A 12879-nucleotide genomic window follows, 5' to 3' on the forward strand; every position below is an offset into this window, starting at 1 on the left:
AGGCGTGAATTTTTTCTTCAGTTCTTTCAGCTTGAGAAACGCTGCATGTGTTCTTCTCTTTTGGTTTTCTATCCAGCTCTTTGCATGTGTCATTATAATACTTAACTTTGTCTTTTGGAGCTCCCCTTTGAAATCTTCTGTTCACTTCTTTTACTTCATCATTTCTTCCTTTTGCTTTAGCTACTTGACTTTCAAGAGCAAGTTTCAGAGTCTCTTCTAATATCATTTTAGTCTTTTCTTTCTTTCTTGTCTTTTTAATGACCCCTTGCTTTCTTCTTGTACAATGTCCTTGATGTCATTCCACAACTCATCTGGTCTTCGGTCATCAGTGTTCAACGGGTCAAAAATGTTCTTGAGATGGTCTCTAAATTCAGGTGGGAAATGACTCAAGTTCGTACTTTGGCCTGCGTCAACTTGTTCCAGTTTTCTTCATCTTCAAATTGAACTTGCATCTGAGCAATTGATGGTCTGTTCCACAGTCGGCCCCTGGCCTTGTTCTGACTGATGATATTGAGCTTTTCCATCGTCTCTTTCAACAGATGTAGTCGATTTGAATTGGCGAGGTCCAGGTATATACCCAAACCCAGTGCCATCGAGTCGATCCACGTGTATAGTCACTATTTATGTTGGTGAAAGAAGGTGTTTGCAATGAAGAAGTTGTTGGTCTTGGAAAATTCTATCATGTGATCTCCAGTATCGTTTCTAACACCAAGGCCATATTTTCCAACTACCGATCCTTCTTCTTTGTTTCCAACTTTTGCATTTCAATCACCAGCAATTAACAATGCATCCTGATTACATGTTCAGTCAATTTCAGACTACAGAAGTTGGTAAAAATCTTCAATTTCTTTGACTGTGGCCTTAGTGGTTGGTATGTAAATTTGAATAATACTCCTATTAACTGGTCTTCCTTTTAGGCATATGGATATTATACTATCAGTGATAGCATTGTACTTCAGGACAGATCTTGAAATGTTCTTTTTGACAATGAATGCAACGCCATTTCTCTTCAAGTTGTCATCCCCAGCATAGTAGACCAGGTGATTGTCAGATTCAAAATGGCCAGTGCCAGTCCATTTCAGGTCACTAATGCCTAGGTTATCAATCTTTATGGGTTCTATTGCATTTTTGACAATTTCAAATTTTCCTAGATTCATACTTCCTACATATCTCGTTGTCCCTAACAATGTCTTGGAAACCCTGATGGCATAGTGGTTAAGTGCTACAGCTGCTAACCAAAAGGTTGGCAGTTCAAATCCACCAGGCACTCCCTGCAAACCCTATGGGGCAGCTCTACTCTGACATATAGGGTCGCTATGAGTCAAAATGGACTTGGCAGCAATGTTTTTTTTTTTTTAACAATGTCTTGTGTATAATATTGTTGTTGTTAGCTGCCATCGAGTCAGTTCCAACTCATATCAACCCTATGTACAACAGAACAAAACACTGCCAGGTCCTGCACAACCCTCACAAAAATTACTCTGTTTGAGCCCATTGTTGCAGCCACTGTGTCAGTCCATCTCATTGAGGGTCTTCCTGTTTTTCACTGACCCTCTACTTTACCAAGCATGCTGTCCTTCTCCATGGACTGGTCCCTCCTGATAACATATCCAAAGTACATGAGACGAAGTCTTGCCTTCCTTGCTTCTAAGTTGCCTTCTGGTTGTAGCCTTTCCAAGACTGATTTGTTCTTTCTTCTGGCAGTCCATGGTATATTCAATATTCTTCTCCAAAACCACAATTCCTTATTCATTGTCCAGCTTTCACATGCATATGAGGTGATTTTATATATAACAGGTAATAAATATTTATGAAATTTCATGAATTTGGTTTTCCAAATTACGAACCACAGATTCAAATCCCAGCTTAGTCTAAATATTCTTTGCTTGATACAAATTTGTTATAAAGTATGTGGAAATGTGAGGCTGCTAAACATTAATTCAAGTGTCAGGTCAAAACAAGCCTTGAAAAATAAGACCAATTTTTCCCTATGATTTAACATGCAAATCACTGCACCAAAATGAAATTAATAAATAAGGTGATATGTATTTAAGGTATAAAATTCCAAAGAAGATATATCCTATGTTAAGATTTCGTTGCATCATCAATAATAAGCTTTTTCATCTCCAACATTTTGAAAACCTTTAAAAATATTCTCAGATTACAGACAAGTAGGAAGTCTCACATTTCAGAGCCAGTTATCCTTGAAAATTATGGAAATTATTTCTTTCTTGGTTGATTATAGAATGAACTGATTGCCATAAGTTACCATGTAACACAAAAAGGAAAACGAGACTCACAGTTAAATATGCTTAGTAACCCTGTGTTTAATTTTAAATTTAAGATAAAAAATAGTAGAGATGCATCGTGAGCTTCCTAAACTTCTGTATTCATTTTTTATCAGTGAATGACTGCAGTACAGGGCTGGATAATTTGGAATTTTTAAAAATGTACTACAATTCATAGAACTATACACTAAAAAGCCAATTTTACTATATCATAATTTAAAACAAAATAAAGACATACTGTAGAACAAGCATAAAGAAGGATAAGATATGTTTGTTTTTCCCATAATGACTGTCTCAATGCTTTGTGAAAAATAATAAACACCAAATTCTTCCACCCCCCAAAAAATGTTTGTGCCCCAGATTTGCAAGCAAGTGCTCAATTAGTCTATTGGGTGAATCGGCACTGCTTAAGTATATATTCTCTTTGCCTCCCCAGCTTTAAAATCCTTAGGACAATATTTTTGTAGCAAATGAGGGCTGAGACACCTTAAAAGATGTTTGCTTAGAGTAAAATTGAGAAGGATGTAGCTCATAAAATAGCTACTAGCATAGGCCTTCTATAGATCCAGAGAACCCAGTGCTGACATAAGTGGGATACTATGGGAGTCCTGGTGGCACAGTGATTAAGAGCTCAGGCTGTTAACTAAAAGGTCAGCAGTTTGAATCTACCAGCCCTTCTTTGGTAACCCTATGGGACAGTTTTCCTCTGTCCCATATGGTCGCTATGAGCCGTAAGCAAATCCACAGCAACGGGTTAGAGATATAATCCTAAACCCATTGCCATTAAGTCGATTCCGATTCATAGCAACCCTATAGGACAGAGTAGAGCTGCCCAAAAGGCTGTGATCTTTACAGAAGCAGACTGCCACATCCTTCTCCCTCAGAGAAGCTAGTGGTTTTGAACCACCAACCTTTTGGTTAGCAGCCAAACACTTAACCTCTGCACCACGAGGGCTCCAAAATTATGATCCTACAGACCTATATTTTCCACCAAGTGTTCAATTTTCGTGGGTCCTCTTTAAGAGAAATGAACAGCTTAACTGGACTGAGGCAGTCTGTTGTATAAGAGAAATAACATCTGTAGGAATTGGTTTTATCTAACAAGAAAGTATTATATGACACCCATCATATCCAAACCTAAAGGAAGGTATAAGACCAGTCAGTCAACTGTGATGGAGTAACGATAGGGGTGAGAGGAAAGAAAAGCTGAAACCTGGTTGACATTAAATTCTGTTTAAATGTGTTCTTAAAAGTTACGTTAAGGTGTATTTTACTATTTTTAGGGGATGATCTAGATCAGAAAAAAAAAACTTTTGCATGTGTCAGAACACTCACAGAGGACCAGGCGCATGGATGGCAAACACCAGATGGAGAAGGACAGGAAAGCAGAAGCAGAGATTGAAAGGCATTCTATTTAGGAAAGAAGTAGTCATCAGGGAGGAGGAAGAAGCAAAGCGCAGTTCAAGCTGCTAGGCCTGATTAATTTCTCTATTGCGGAGGCTGAGTGAATAAGACAGATCCTTCCTTAAACTTTCAAATTGGAAAAGACTGAACAGTTCAGGAGCTACAGAGCCAAGAGCCACCAGCAGTCAAAATTCTCTTTCTAGGGTAGTTAAGTTCATAATGTGGGGGGCGGGGAGGTACAGGGGTTTTGACACTTGATGGAATTGTTAAAACTCTAACAGTAGCCAAAAGGTGGAAGCAGCCCAAATGTCCTGCAAAGGATGGATGTATAAACAAACTGTGATATATACATGCAGTGGAATATTACTAAGCCATTAAAAGGAATGAAGTACTAATACATGCTACAACATGGGTGAACCTTAACAACATTATGCTGAGTGAAAGAAGCCAGATACAAAAGGCCACATAATATGTTTATATTTATATGAAATATCCAGATGAGGTAGAGCCATAGGGAAAGAAAGTGATTGGTGTTTGCCTGGGCAGGGTCCAAGAGGACTGGGGAGTGATTGCTTAATGGATACAGGGTTTCCTTTTTGCTAATGAAAATGTTTTGGAACTAGATAGAGGTCATGGTTGCACAATGTTGCAAAATGTACGAAATGCCACTAAATTCTTCACTTTAAAACGGTTAATTTTATGTTACATGAACTTTACCTCAAAAAATTAAATTAAAAAAATGCTTACTTGAGTCTCAGGAAGCTCTAACTCTATCTTTTGACATTCAAAGTCACTTAGTTATTTCAAAACTTGAGTTACATCAAAATCAGAAAATATTAATGAGAATAGCAGCTAATTATCTTTAAATCTTTCTATCTCTTTATGTTTAGATTTACTTGTGTGCTTTAAAGAAGAACATGTAATAAAGAATATGCATAACTAATGGTGATATTCAAAATATTTAATGACTGGGATAACATGGACAGTGAACAATCAGATATAATGCCAGCTGTCAACAGCTGGCAGGCATATGTTCTACTCACTGTAGCTCTGATAAGCAAACCAATAGGAAGCTTAGCTGGGCAAACAATGAAGCCGTAACCAAGGCACCACCATCCACCCTATGACAATGTGCCCAGTTTGCACACCTATTACTTCGGAAAAAATAAACAGCTTTGCAGGCACTGGTATTGAAAGCCCCGTCATATATGTTTGTAAAGGTTTCAATGTTTTAGCTTTTCACACCTATGTGAGGTTTTTATATGCCTTGGTTTGAGAAAGTCAGGGAGGGATTTATAGCCTCTATCCTGGTGGAACCATGAATCAGAATTGATTTGACAGCAACAGGTTTGGATTTTTTGTTTTTCTTGGTGGAATTCTGTGTAGGCGAATTTTTCTACGCTATTTTCTTGGTTATTTTAAATACCAAGTACCCAGTAGTGGCAAAAAGACAACAAATAGTTTAGCATTTATCTGAAGAATGATGAGAAGATAAAATAAAAATGACCTCCTCCTTCCATGTTTTTGCAGTTCTAGGTGAATGTGTACACGTTTATTACTGATAAGTTGTAAATAACAGTTTAGTTTGTTATCCCTAAAGTTGGTTAGGAACATTGAGATTTTTATTTTTCCAGTAAATTCTTTTGAAAAGCCTTACTTTGAACTTTCTGACTTATTAGCGAATAGTTTATTTTTTGGCTTGAATACATAAATGACCGAGTGTTTTCCCTTGCATAGACAATAACAGGGAAGATCATTAGGCTGTATGTCATGCACGACAGTCTTTTTGAAATTCAGCCAGCAAATGCCAGGGAAGGGCATCCACAACTTTTTGTCTGGGATTGAAACACATGGACATACCACATAAGGCTGAAGTAAGAGGTCTGGATTCTTTTCATTTTGTCTTCAGTTCTTGCACTTGTGTTTAGACCAGATACATTTATGCTATAATTCCTATGGTTAAGACTTATATCAAGATGAGCTGATTTGTAATAGGCTGACCAGGAAATACTATTTATAGCTGCAGATAATTTCCCATAAGAAATGAAAGAAGGAAAATTTTTACTTTTTTTTTTTTTGGCTCCTGCACCATTAAGATCCAATTCTCCTTCTTAAAGAGGAAAGCAACATTTTGGCCAAAATATGTGGAAGCTAAATTTAAAAAAAAACAAAATAAGTTGCCCTTGAGTCAATTCTGACTCGTGGCGACCCCATGTTTGCAGAGTAGAACTAGGTTCCACAGGTTTTCAAGGCTGTGACCTTTTGGAAACAGGTCACCAGGCCTTTCTTCCAAGGCACCTCTGAGTGGGTTTCAACTGTGAACTTTTCATTTAGTAGTCAAGCACTTAACCATTTGTACCACCCAGGACTCCATCTGTGGAAGGTAGAGTTCATATACTTAAAATTGCTTTTGTGTAGATTTTTGAAATTAGCTTTCATCTAAAGTATTTCATATAGAGTATTTACTTTTCTACTAATATTTTATATGTCATCCATTTTGTATTTTAAAAATATTATTCAAGGTGACATAACACGGTGGCAAATATCATCAAACAATTGGCTTTTTGACCGCTTCAATAAACTTTTACAATCTGGAAAATAAAAGTTGGCGGTAACCCAGAAACAAGTGGGGTGCTGATTTCGGAGGGTGGTGTAAGAGGTTCTTCATGCTACCTAGTGCATACCAAACCCCAAAGCAGCAACCAATGATATGTCAATATCTGTGGAGAAGACCATATCAAAAACAAAATAAAATTTAGGGACCCAGACAGATGCAAATAGTGTACTAAAATAGAACAAAAAGATTTATGATTCATGAAATGTGTGAACTGAGAGGAACATTTTCACTCGTATTCAGATTTCTCATCAACCTTTTACGTTGTTGTATAGCTTTAAGGTAGCATACTTTTATCTTAATGGACACAACTATAAACATACTGCTCTATTTTGTAACAGTGAATTATTATAATGATAAAGATTTAAATATAGATTCAAGTAACAATAACTAACATTTGTGAAGTATTTAAATACTTTTACATATGGTAACTCCTTAAACTGTAAAATGACTTGATCTAATGGAAGGAGCACTGGTTTTGGAATCAGAAAGTTATAAGGCTTAAGTAAGTGATTAAACTTCTCTATATCTCTGTTTCTTCATCTGTAAAATGGGGATAATAATATTATATACATTATAGAGCTCTTGGCAGTAAAATAGGAAATAATCAATGAAAATTACTTGACACATATTAAGCACTGAATAAATATTCCATTCAAATACCTCGAATATAAGTAAATTCAACTTCATCAGAAGCAACAGTGAAGAAATTAAGTGATATAGGTGTATTCTTTTACCATACTTCCAAATCTTTTATGCTTCTTTCTATACCACCTCCTTTATTATTTTTCTTCATCTTCTTAGTTTCTTTTAATATCTTAATTAGTCAAAAGTATGAGCAGCACTAACTCTGTATGGAGAGAAATGATAAAGTTTTATTGAGGAATACAACTCAAGTTGGGAACCACTGAATAAAATTACAAATGCTCTAATATCCACAAAGAAATGTAGGGTTTTTATACAAGAAGCCTAGTGTAATTGTAACCACAAACATGTCTTTCTTCATATCAGTTGGTCTATTTTCAGACACATTCTTCCTGAGCACAAGCATTTTTTTTTTCTGAGAACAATATGCACACACTTTTTGGAAGCATGGTCAAGCAAGCGAAACCACATTTGTTGGCAAAACAAGACTTGTTCACCTAAAACTGGTGCTCATAGTTTACAAGCAGCAGCCAGGGTTTAAAATAAAATGAAGTCCAATCCAGACCTCTGTCAGCCATTTCAGTTATGCTAAGCACCTCAGTTTTAGAGTGCATGTTCACACTTCCCCCTTTTGATCAAGGATCTTTATGAAGCTTCTTTAATCACTGTTATGAGACTGTTTTCTTCCCTGTGGACATTTTCATTGGATTGATCTTTTTCATTCATTACATTCTTCATCCACTTATTCACCATGCCATGGCTGAGACACTATGCTACTGTGATCCTCTAGATGAGATATGTGTGGAGCAAGGCCACATTCAGAGGAACAACTTGACACCTTAAAAGGCTAGCTCAAGGTGTGAAGTTGGTCTCCTTTAAGGACTTAGTTTCTTCAAGATACATAATTTTCCGCATAGCAGGAGGGAATGTGGTTTCATTACAAGCATTAGACAGACATTTCATGCAACATTTAACAAGACCTAATAATAATTACAGCAATCAAGGTGATTAATCCATTTTGTAGTATAGAGTGCAACCAGGAAAAAATGCCATTGGGTAACCAATTAAAAATGTCTTGGGATCAGCTGTCTACCTCAGATGTCATCTGCTTCCAATTGCTAGGGTATTCTAAAGTGGTTTTTTGTTCTCCAGAGAGTTGACAAATCCACAGATGTGTAACTCCCTGTAATTTGGAAGAGTAAGAACTAGATATGGTTCCAACAGGATTCTAATAAGTCTTTCAATTGATGCCTCTTCCAATACATGTATTCTCCCAGGGAAATAGATAAGTTTTGGAGTTCTAGTTCACCTTCATCAAAGGCCTCCTGCATCTGTGAAAGACATTCCTTAGAGTATTTGATCAATGACCGACAATATTTTAGTAATTAAGGCTGTACAATATTATGGTTAGTACAAGCATCATGTAGGAGGAGCATAGATCTTCTGTTGACTATATCATAAGGGGTAAGCTTATGAAATCCAAATGATGTGTGGACATCAGACTCAAGAAGTTTCTTAAATTAACTTTTAAAGAAAAATAAAAAATAGTTTCCTAAACCTAGAAAATAAAACATTGAAATCATATAGTAATTCTTTTCGTTTACTCAATCCTATGTAGTTAATTTTGGTTCCATGTCATTTTGGATCAGCAGCAGTCTGAAACCCCATCAGCTTCTACATAAGAGCTCTAGAAATCTTGATTTAGTCCAATTGTACCCATGTTAAAAATATTATAATCCTCTTCATAAGTCAGATATAGTCCATTTTTGTTGAAATATTGTGGTCAAGTATTTTCAGTGAATCAGCAAATTAAAACTTATCTGCACATGACAACTTAAAAATATCCATAGTTAACATATAATAATTCTTAAAAGTGAAAACTGATAGGAATTGATTACAAAACAAAAGCAAACCAATATTAGATAATATCTCTAAACATAATGATTATTTTCAAAGAGCTTCAGATATAACATATAATAATCTTGAGACATAGTACTAAATAGTCAGGATATGCCAAGAATAGGCCAAGATGATCAAACCTTTAAACATCTGAATAGTAATAAAAACTCCATGGGTAAATGATGTGAATTCCTCAGTTAAAACCATTGGCTTTGATGTTGCTAGATTCAAAGGACACAAAGTTGCAACAAAGTTAGCAATTGAAATAATGATTATTAGGACATAAATTATGCACTTGTTGTCTAATATCAGGCAGACATTACTGGCACATGAATTCTAACTCAAGGAATATTTGGTACTTCTGATTTGAAAACAACTTTCATGTAACTCACACCATATTAAATAAATCTTATTTAGCAATTTTTTACTTATACAACAGAAACAAATCTTTTGCAGTCTTCCACAAACTTTCAAAGTTTTCAGGAGGTTATTATAAGTCAGCAAGAAACAACACTTGAGTTATTTAACCAAATCTTAAAGGTAAAAATCTTAGATTTTTCCAATGCCATGCAGCTTTGTTTTTGATTCAGGAATTTATTCTGTGGAACTCATTCCTTCAAGACAGATTGCACAAAGAATAAAATTAACTCTTCAACCCAAAGAAAATTTTGTTATCTTAAGAAAGAGAAACCCATAGGGAACCCAGGTTTGAGAAGGGAAAGTGTTGACATGTGGTGTTGTTAATTAATGTCAAGGAACAGTGTGTACTGTTTGATGAGAAACTTGTTTATTCTGTAAACCTTAATCTAAAGTACAACTAAAAAAAAAAAGAGAAACTCAATTCTTTGCTTTATATGCTATTTAACATAAAGCTCTTAAAAATTCTCGTATATTAACCCATTAAACTTTTCGCTGCAGTGATTAAGAACTTTGACAATATCAAAAAATTTTCCTTTTAATGAGGCTTTTAGATTTCCTGTCCTTGTTATATATCTCCTATAGTATAACCCTTTAAGAGGCAAAAATGAACACACTCATTACTAAAAATAGTTACTAGACATATATATATATCTTTTCTCTGTGACATAAAAGATAAGGGCCTATAAATTTCAATTATTCGTTAATTCAATTTAATATTAGTAAGTTATCTAAGAATCTTGGAAATTATTTAGTCCTAATTATTATTTTTTTAAATTATATACTAAAAATCATGATTACTTTTGAAGTGATCCACCCAATTTCTGGTAACTGCATTAAGACAGTGATTCTCTTATTTTAGATCTCATTAATGTTCACCTTATTCCTCTTATCTTCTTTTCTCTTCAAAATGTTTTCACCTGTTAGGAGGGGTCTTCTGAAAGCCTTCTCAGGAACAGTGTGGGTCTCAGACACTCATTATCAAGAAAGAATCAGTTGACCTCAATTTATTTAAATATGTTTAACTTGGTCAGGGTATTCTCAAAAAAGCAAAAGATAACTAAATTCTTTTCCTTCTGATTTTTTATTTGCTTGATAAGCAGTTTAGCTTTCTTTCTTATCTATTTGGAATTAATAAAATCACTACCTTTCCCTAAATAAAACACATTCCATATAATGTCTAGTTTGGGTTACTTAGAAAGGTCTTGCTGTTAAGATTTTGCTTTCAAGGTTGACATAAACATAAAATACATTGCCAGCATGAATATATTTTCATTAATTCCTGTGAATATTAGGAATATTTGATTTATATAAGTGCTTATTTATCATCAAAATGATCAGAGTAAGTTCTCTGAAGGGATGTTATAATCCAATTTGACAACACCATCAAAGAATAGGAAATTATTACATTTTCATAACCCTATCTTCCACGCATTTTAAAGAGCAATTTAAAATAATGTCTTCATTAAAAGCCTTATTATGCCAATCAAAATAAATAACCCATCCTTTTCACACTGCACTTTTCAAATAGAACAATTTATATCAAATTTTTTTCAGTGTAGCTGCAGAAAGCCCAACTTATAAAACAGGCCAAGAGACAGGTATTCTTCAAAAAAAAAAAAAACAACTAAGACTTAAAAGATTGCCACATGCGAAAAAAGAAAAGAAAAATCCAGCGACTGCCAGCCATGGCTTCCTGAGACAATACAGAAACTCAGACACAAAATGAGACAGAAAAACCACATAAATTGATCTGTCTGAAAGGCCAGCTCAAAACCCAGGCTTACACTCAACACCGAACAAGATAAACATATGGGGAACACAATTTCTTAAAATGTATACACCAATGCTTGAATAGGACTGGCTCATTTAAACAGAAAAATAGCTCCTAAATAAACTTTTTAACTTTCCAAAGTCTCAGATGGAAGGATTTTATTCAAACCCTTCTACTAAAACTGAGCATTAAAGCAAAAGTCTCAAAAAAAATGCAAATGGGAGATGCTTTTCCCAAAGTGATCGCTGAAAATTTAAGTTACTTCAGATTTATTCCATTTATAATGCTTTCAAACATGAACTTGAAACAAGCATCCCAGTAGAGGGGAAATCCAGGCTCATTTATCAAGGATCTCTTAGACTGAAACTTTGGTTTCCCAGAGTCAAATAAAATTCCTAGAAGGGAGTCTGCAGTGGGGTTTGATCAGTGTTTTGTTTCAGAGTGTGCTTCCGTTGTATGAGGATTTTCTTGCAGGCTGATGGGGAGCCCAGTGCTCTAGCCAATCTCATGTCCCAAATGATCATTTCACGGGTGTTTTTCTGTCCGCGGTGACAGCTGTAAGGGCATCTAAGATGCTGAACCCGTGCTCACATATTCTTGTGGCTTAAAGACTCTGGGTTTCCTTCGTAACAACCATATAAAACCTGGTTTCATGCCTTCTGAACTCAATACATTCTGCTGGCTACAGACTTAGTCTCTTGTTTTAGACCTGAAATATACTAGTCTCTTTAATTGGAAAGCAACCTAAAGAGCTGCTATCATTAGGAGCTCAAACAAAAATTCAAATACAAACAAGACTTAGACCTATAGTTCTTGAGCATGTAGCAAGCCAGAGTTCCACTAGGAAAATCGGATGCTTTCTTGGATTCATCATACCCCAAACTGAGCACTGCTGGGCCAGATTTAAAGGGCCTTTCAGGCAAGGGTATTTGGCCATTCTTTTTAGAAAGAAAAGGAGTTCAGATAGAGTATTTTTAGAAGAATAACAGAGTAAACAAGGGTACAAAGGAGTAAGAGCTGGTGATGGTGCAGAGGGGACAGGAGTTGTATTTTGGCATTGTAATTACTTATTTTATTTGGTCAACTTGGAAATGGTGTCCTGCAGGGAAGCTATTTTAATATTTTGATGCCTTTTAGAGGCTTCTAGATATCAGTCAAAATAGACATCCAGTTAAGATTGTTTAATACAGGAGCCTCTATTTTCCAATTGTGAAAAAAAATTTTTTTGAAAGGTCAAAAGAACCACGGAGTGGCCTCTGATTATATAAACTGTCTCTGATGAGGCTATGCCAGTCAGACAAGAATTCATACATTAAAGGACCAAAATGCTTGTTCATGTAATAAGCAGGAATTCCAGAGGGCACCTCAAAGTCACCTTTAGATCTGGTACCTCCCATGTTTCCACAAAAGGGGACACACAAAACAAATTCAACAATAAAACTTGAAGGGGTTCAAATGAAGAGAGTGGAGGTTGGATTCAATAGGTTATTTACCTTAATACGACTCCCGAGAATCCACAGAGATATAGAGTCCAAATGGCTCAGCTAGTACCTAACCCCAAACCTTCGACACCTCAGGGGTTGTTGCAGGCAATGCACCTTTGATATCCTGCTTCTGACATCGTAAATATCAAAAATGTAAACAACACTCTGTATGGAGAGAAATGATAGAGTGTTATTGAGGAATACAACTCAAATTGGAAAGCACTGAGTAAAATTACAAAATGCTCCAATGTTCACAAAGGAATGCAGAGTACTTATACAAGAAGGCTAGTGTAACTATAAACCACAAACAGACCTTTCTTCCTTACATTTGCTCTACTTTCAAATGCATTCTTC

Source organism: Loxodonta africana, chromosome X, assembly GCF_030014295.1.
Source record: "Loxodonta africana isolate mLoxAfr1 chromosome X, mLoxAfr1.hap2, whole genome shotgun sequence".
NCBI classification, from domain to species: Eukaryota; Metazoa; Chordata; class Mammalia; order Proboscidea; family Elephantidae; genus Loxodonta; species Loxodonta africana.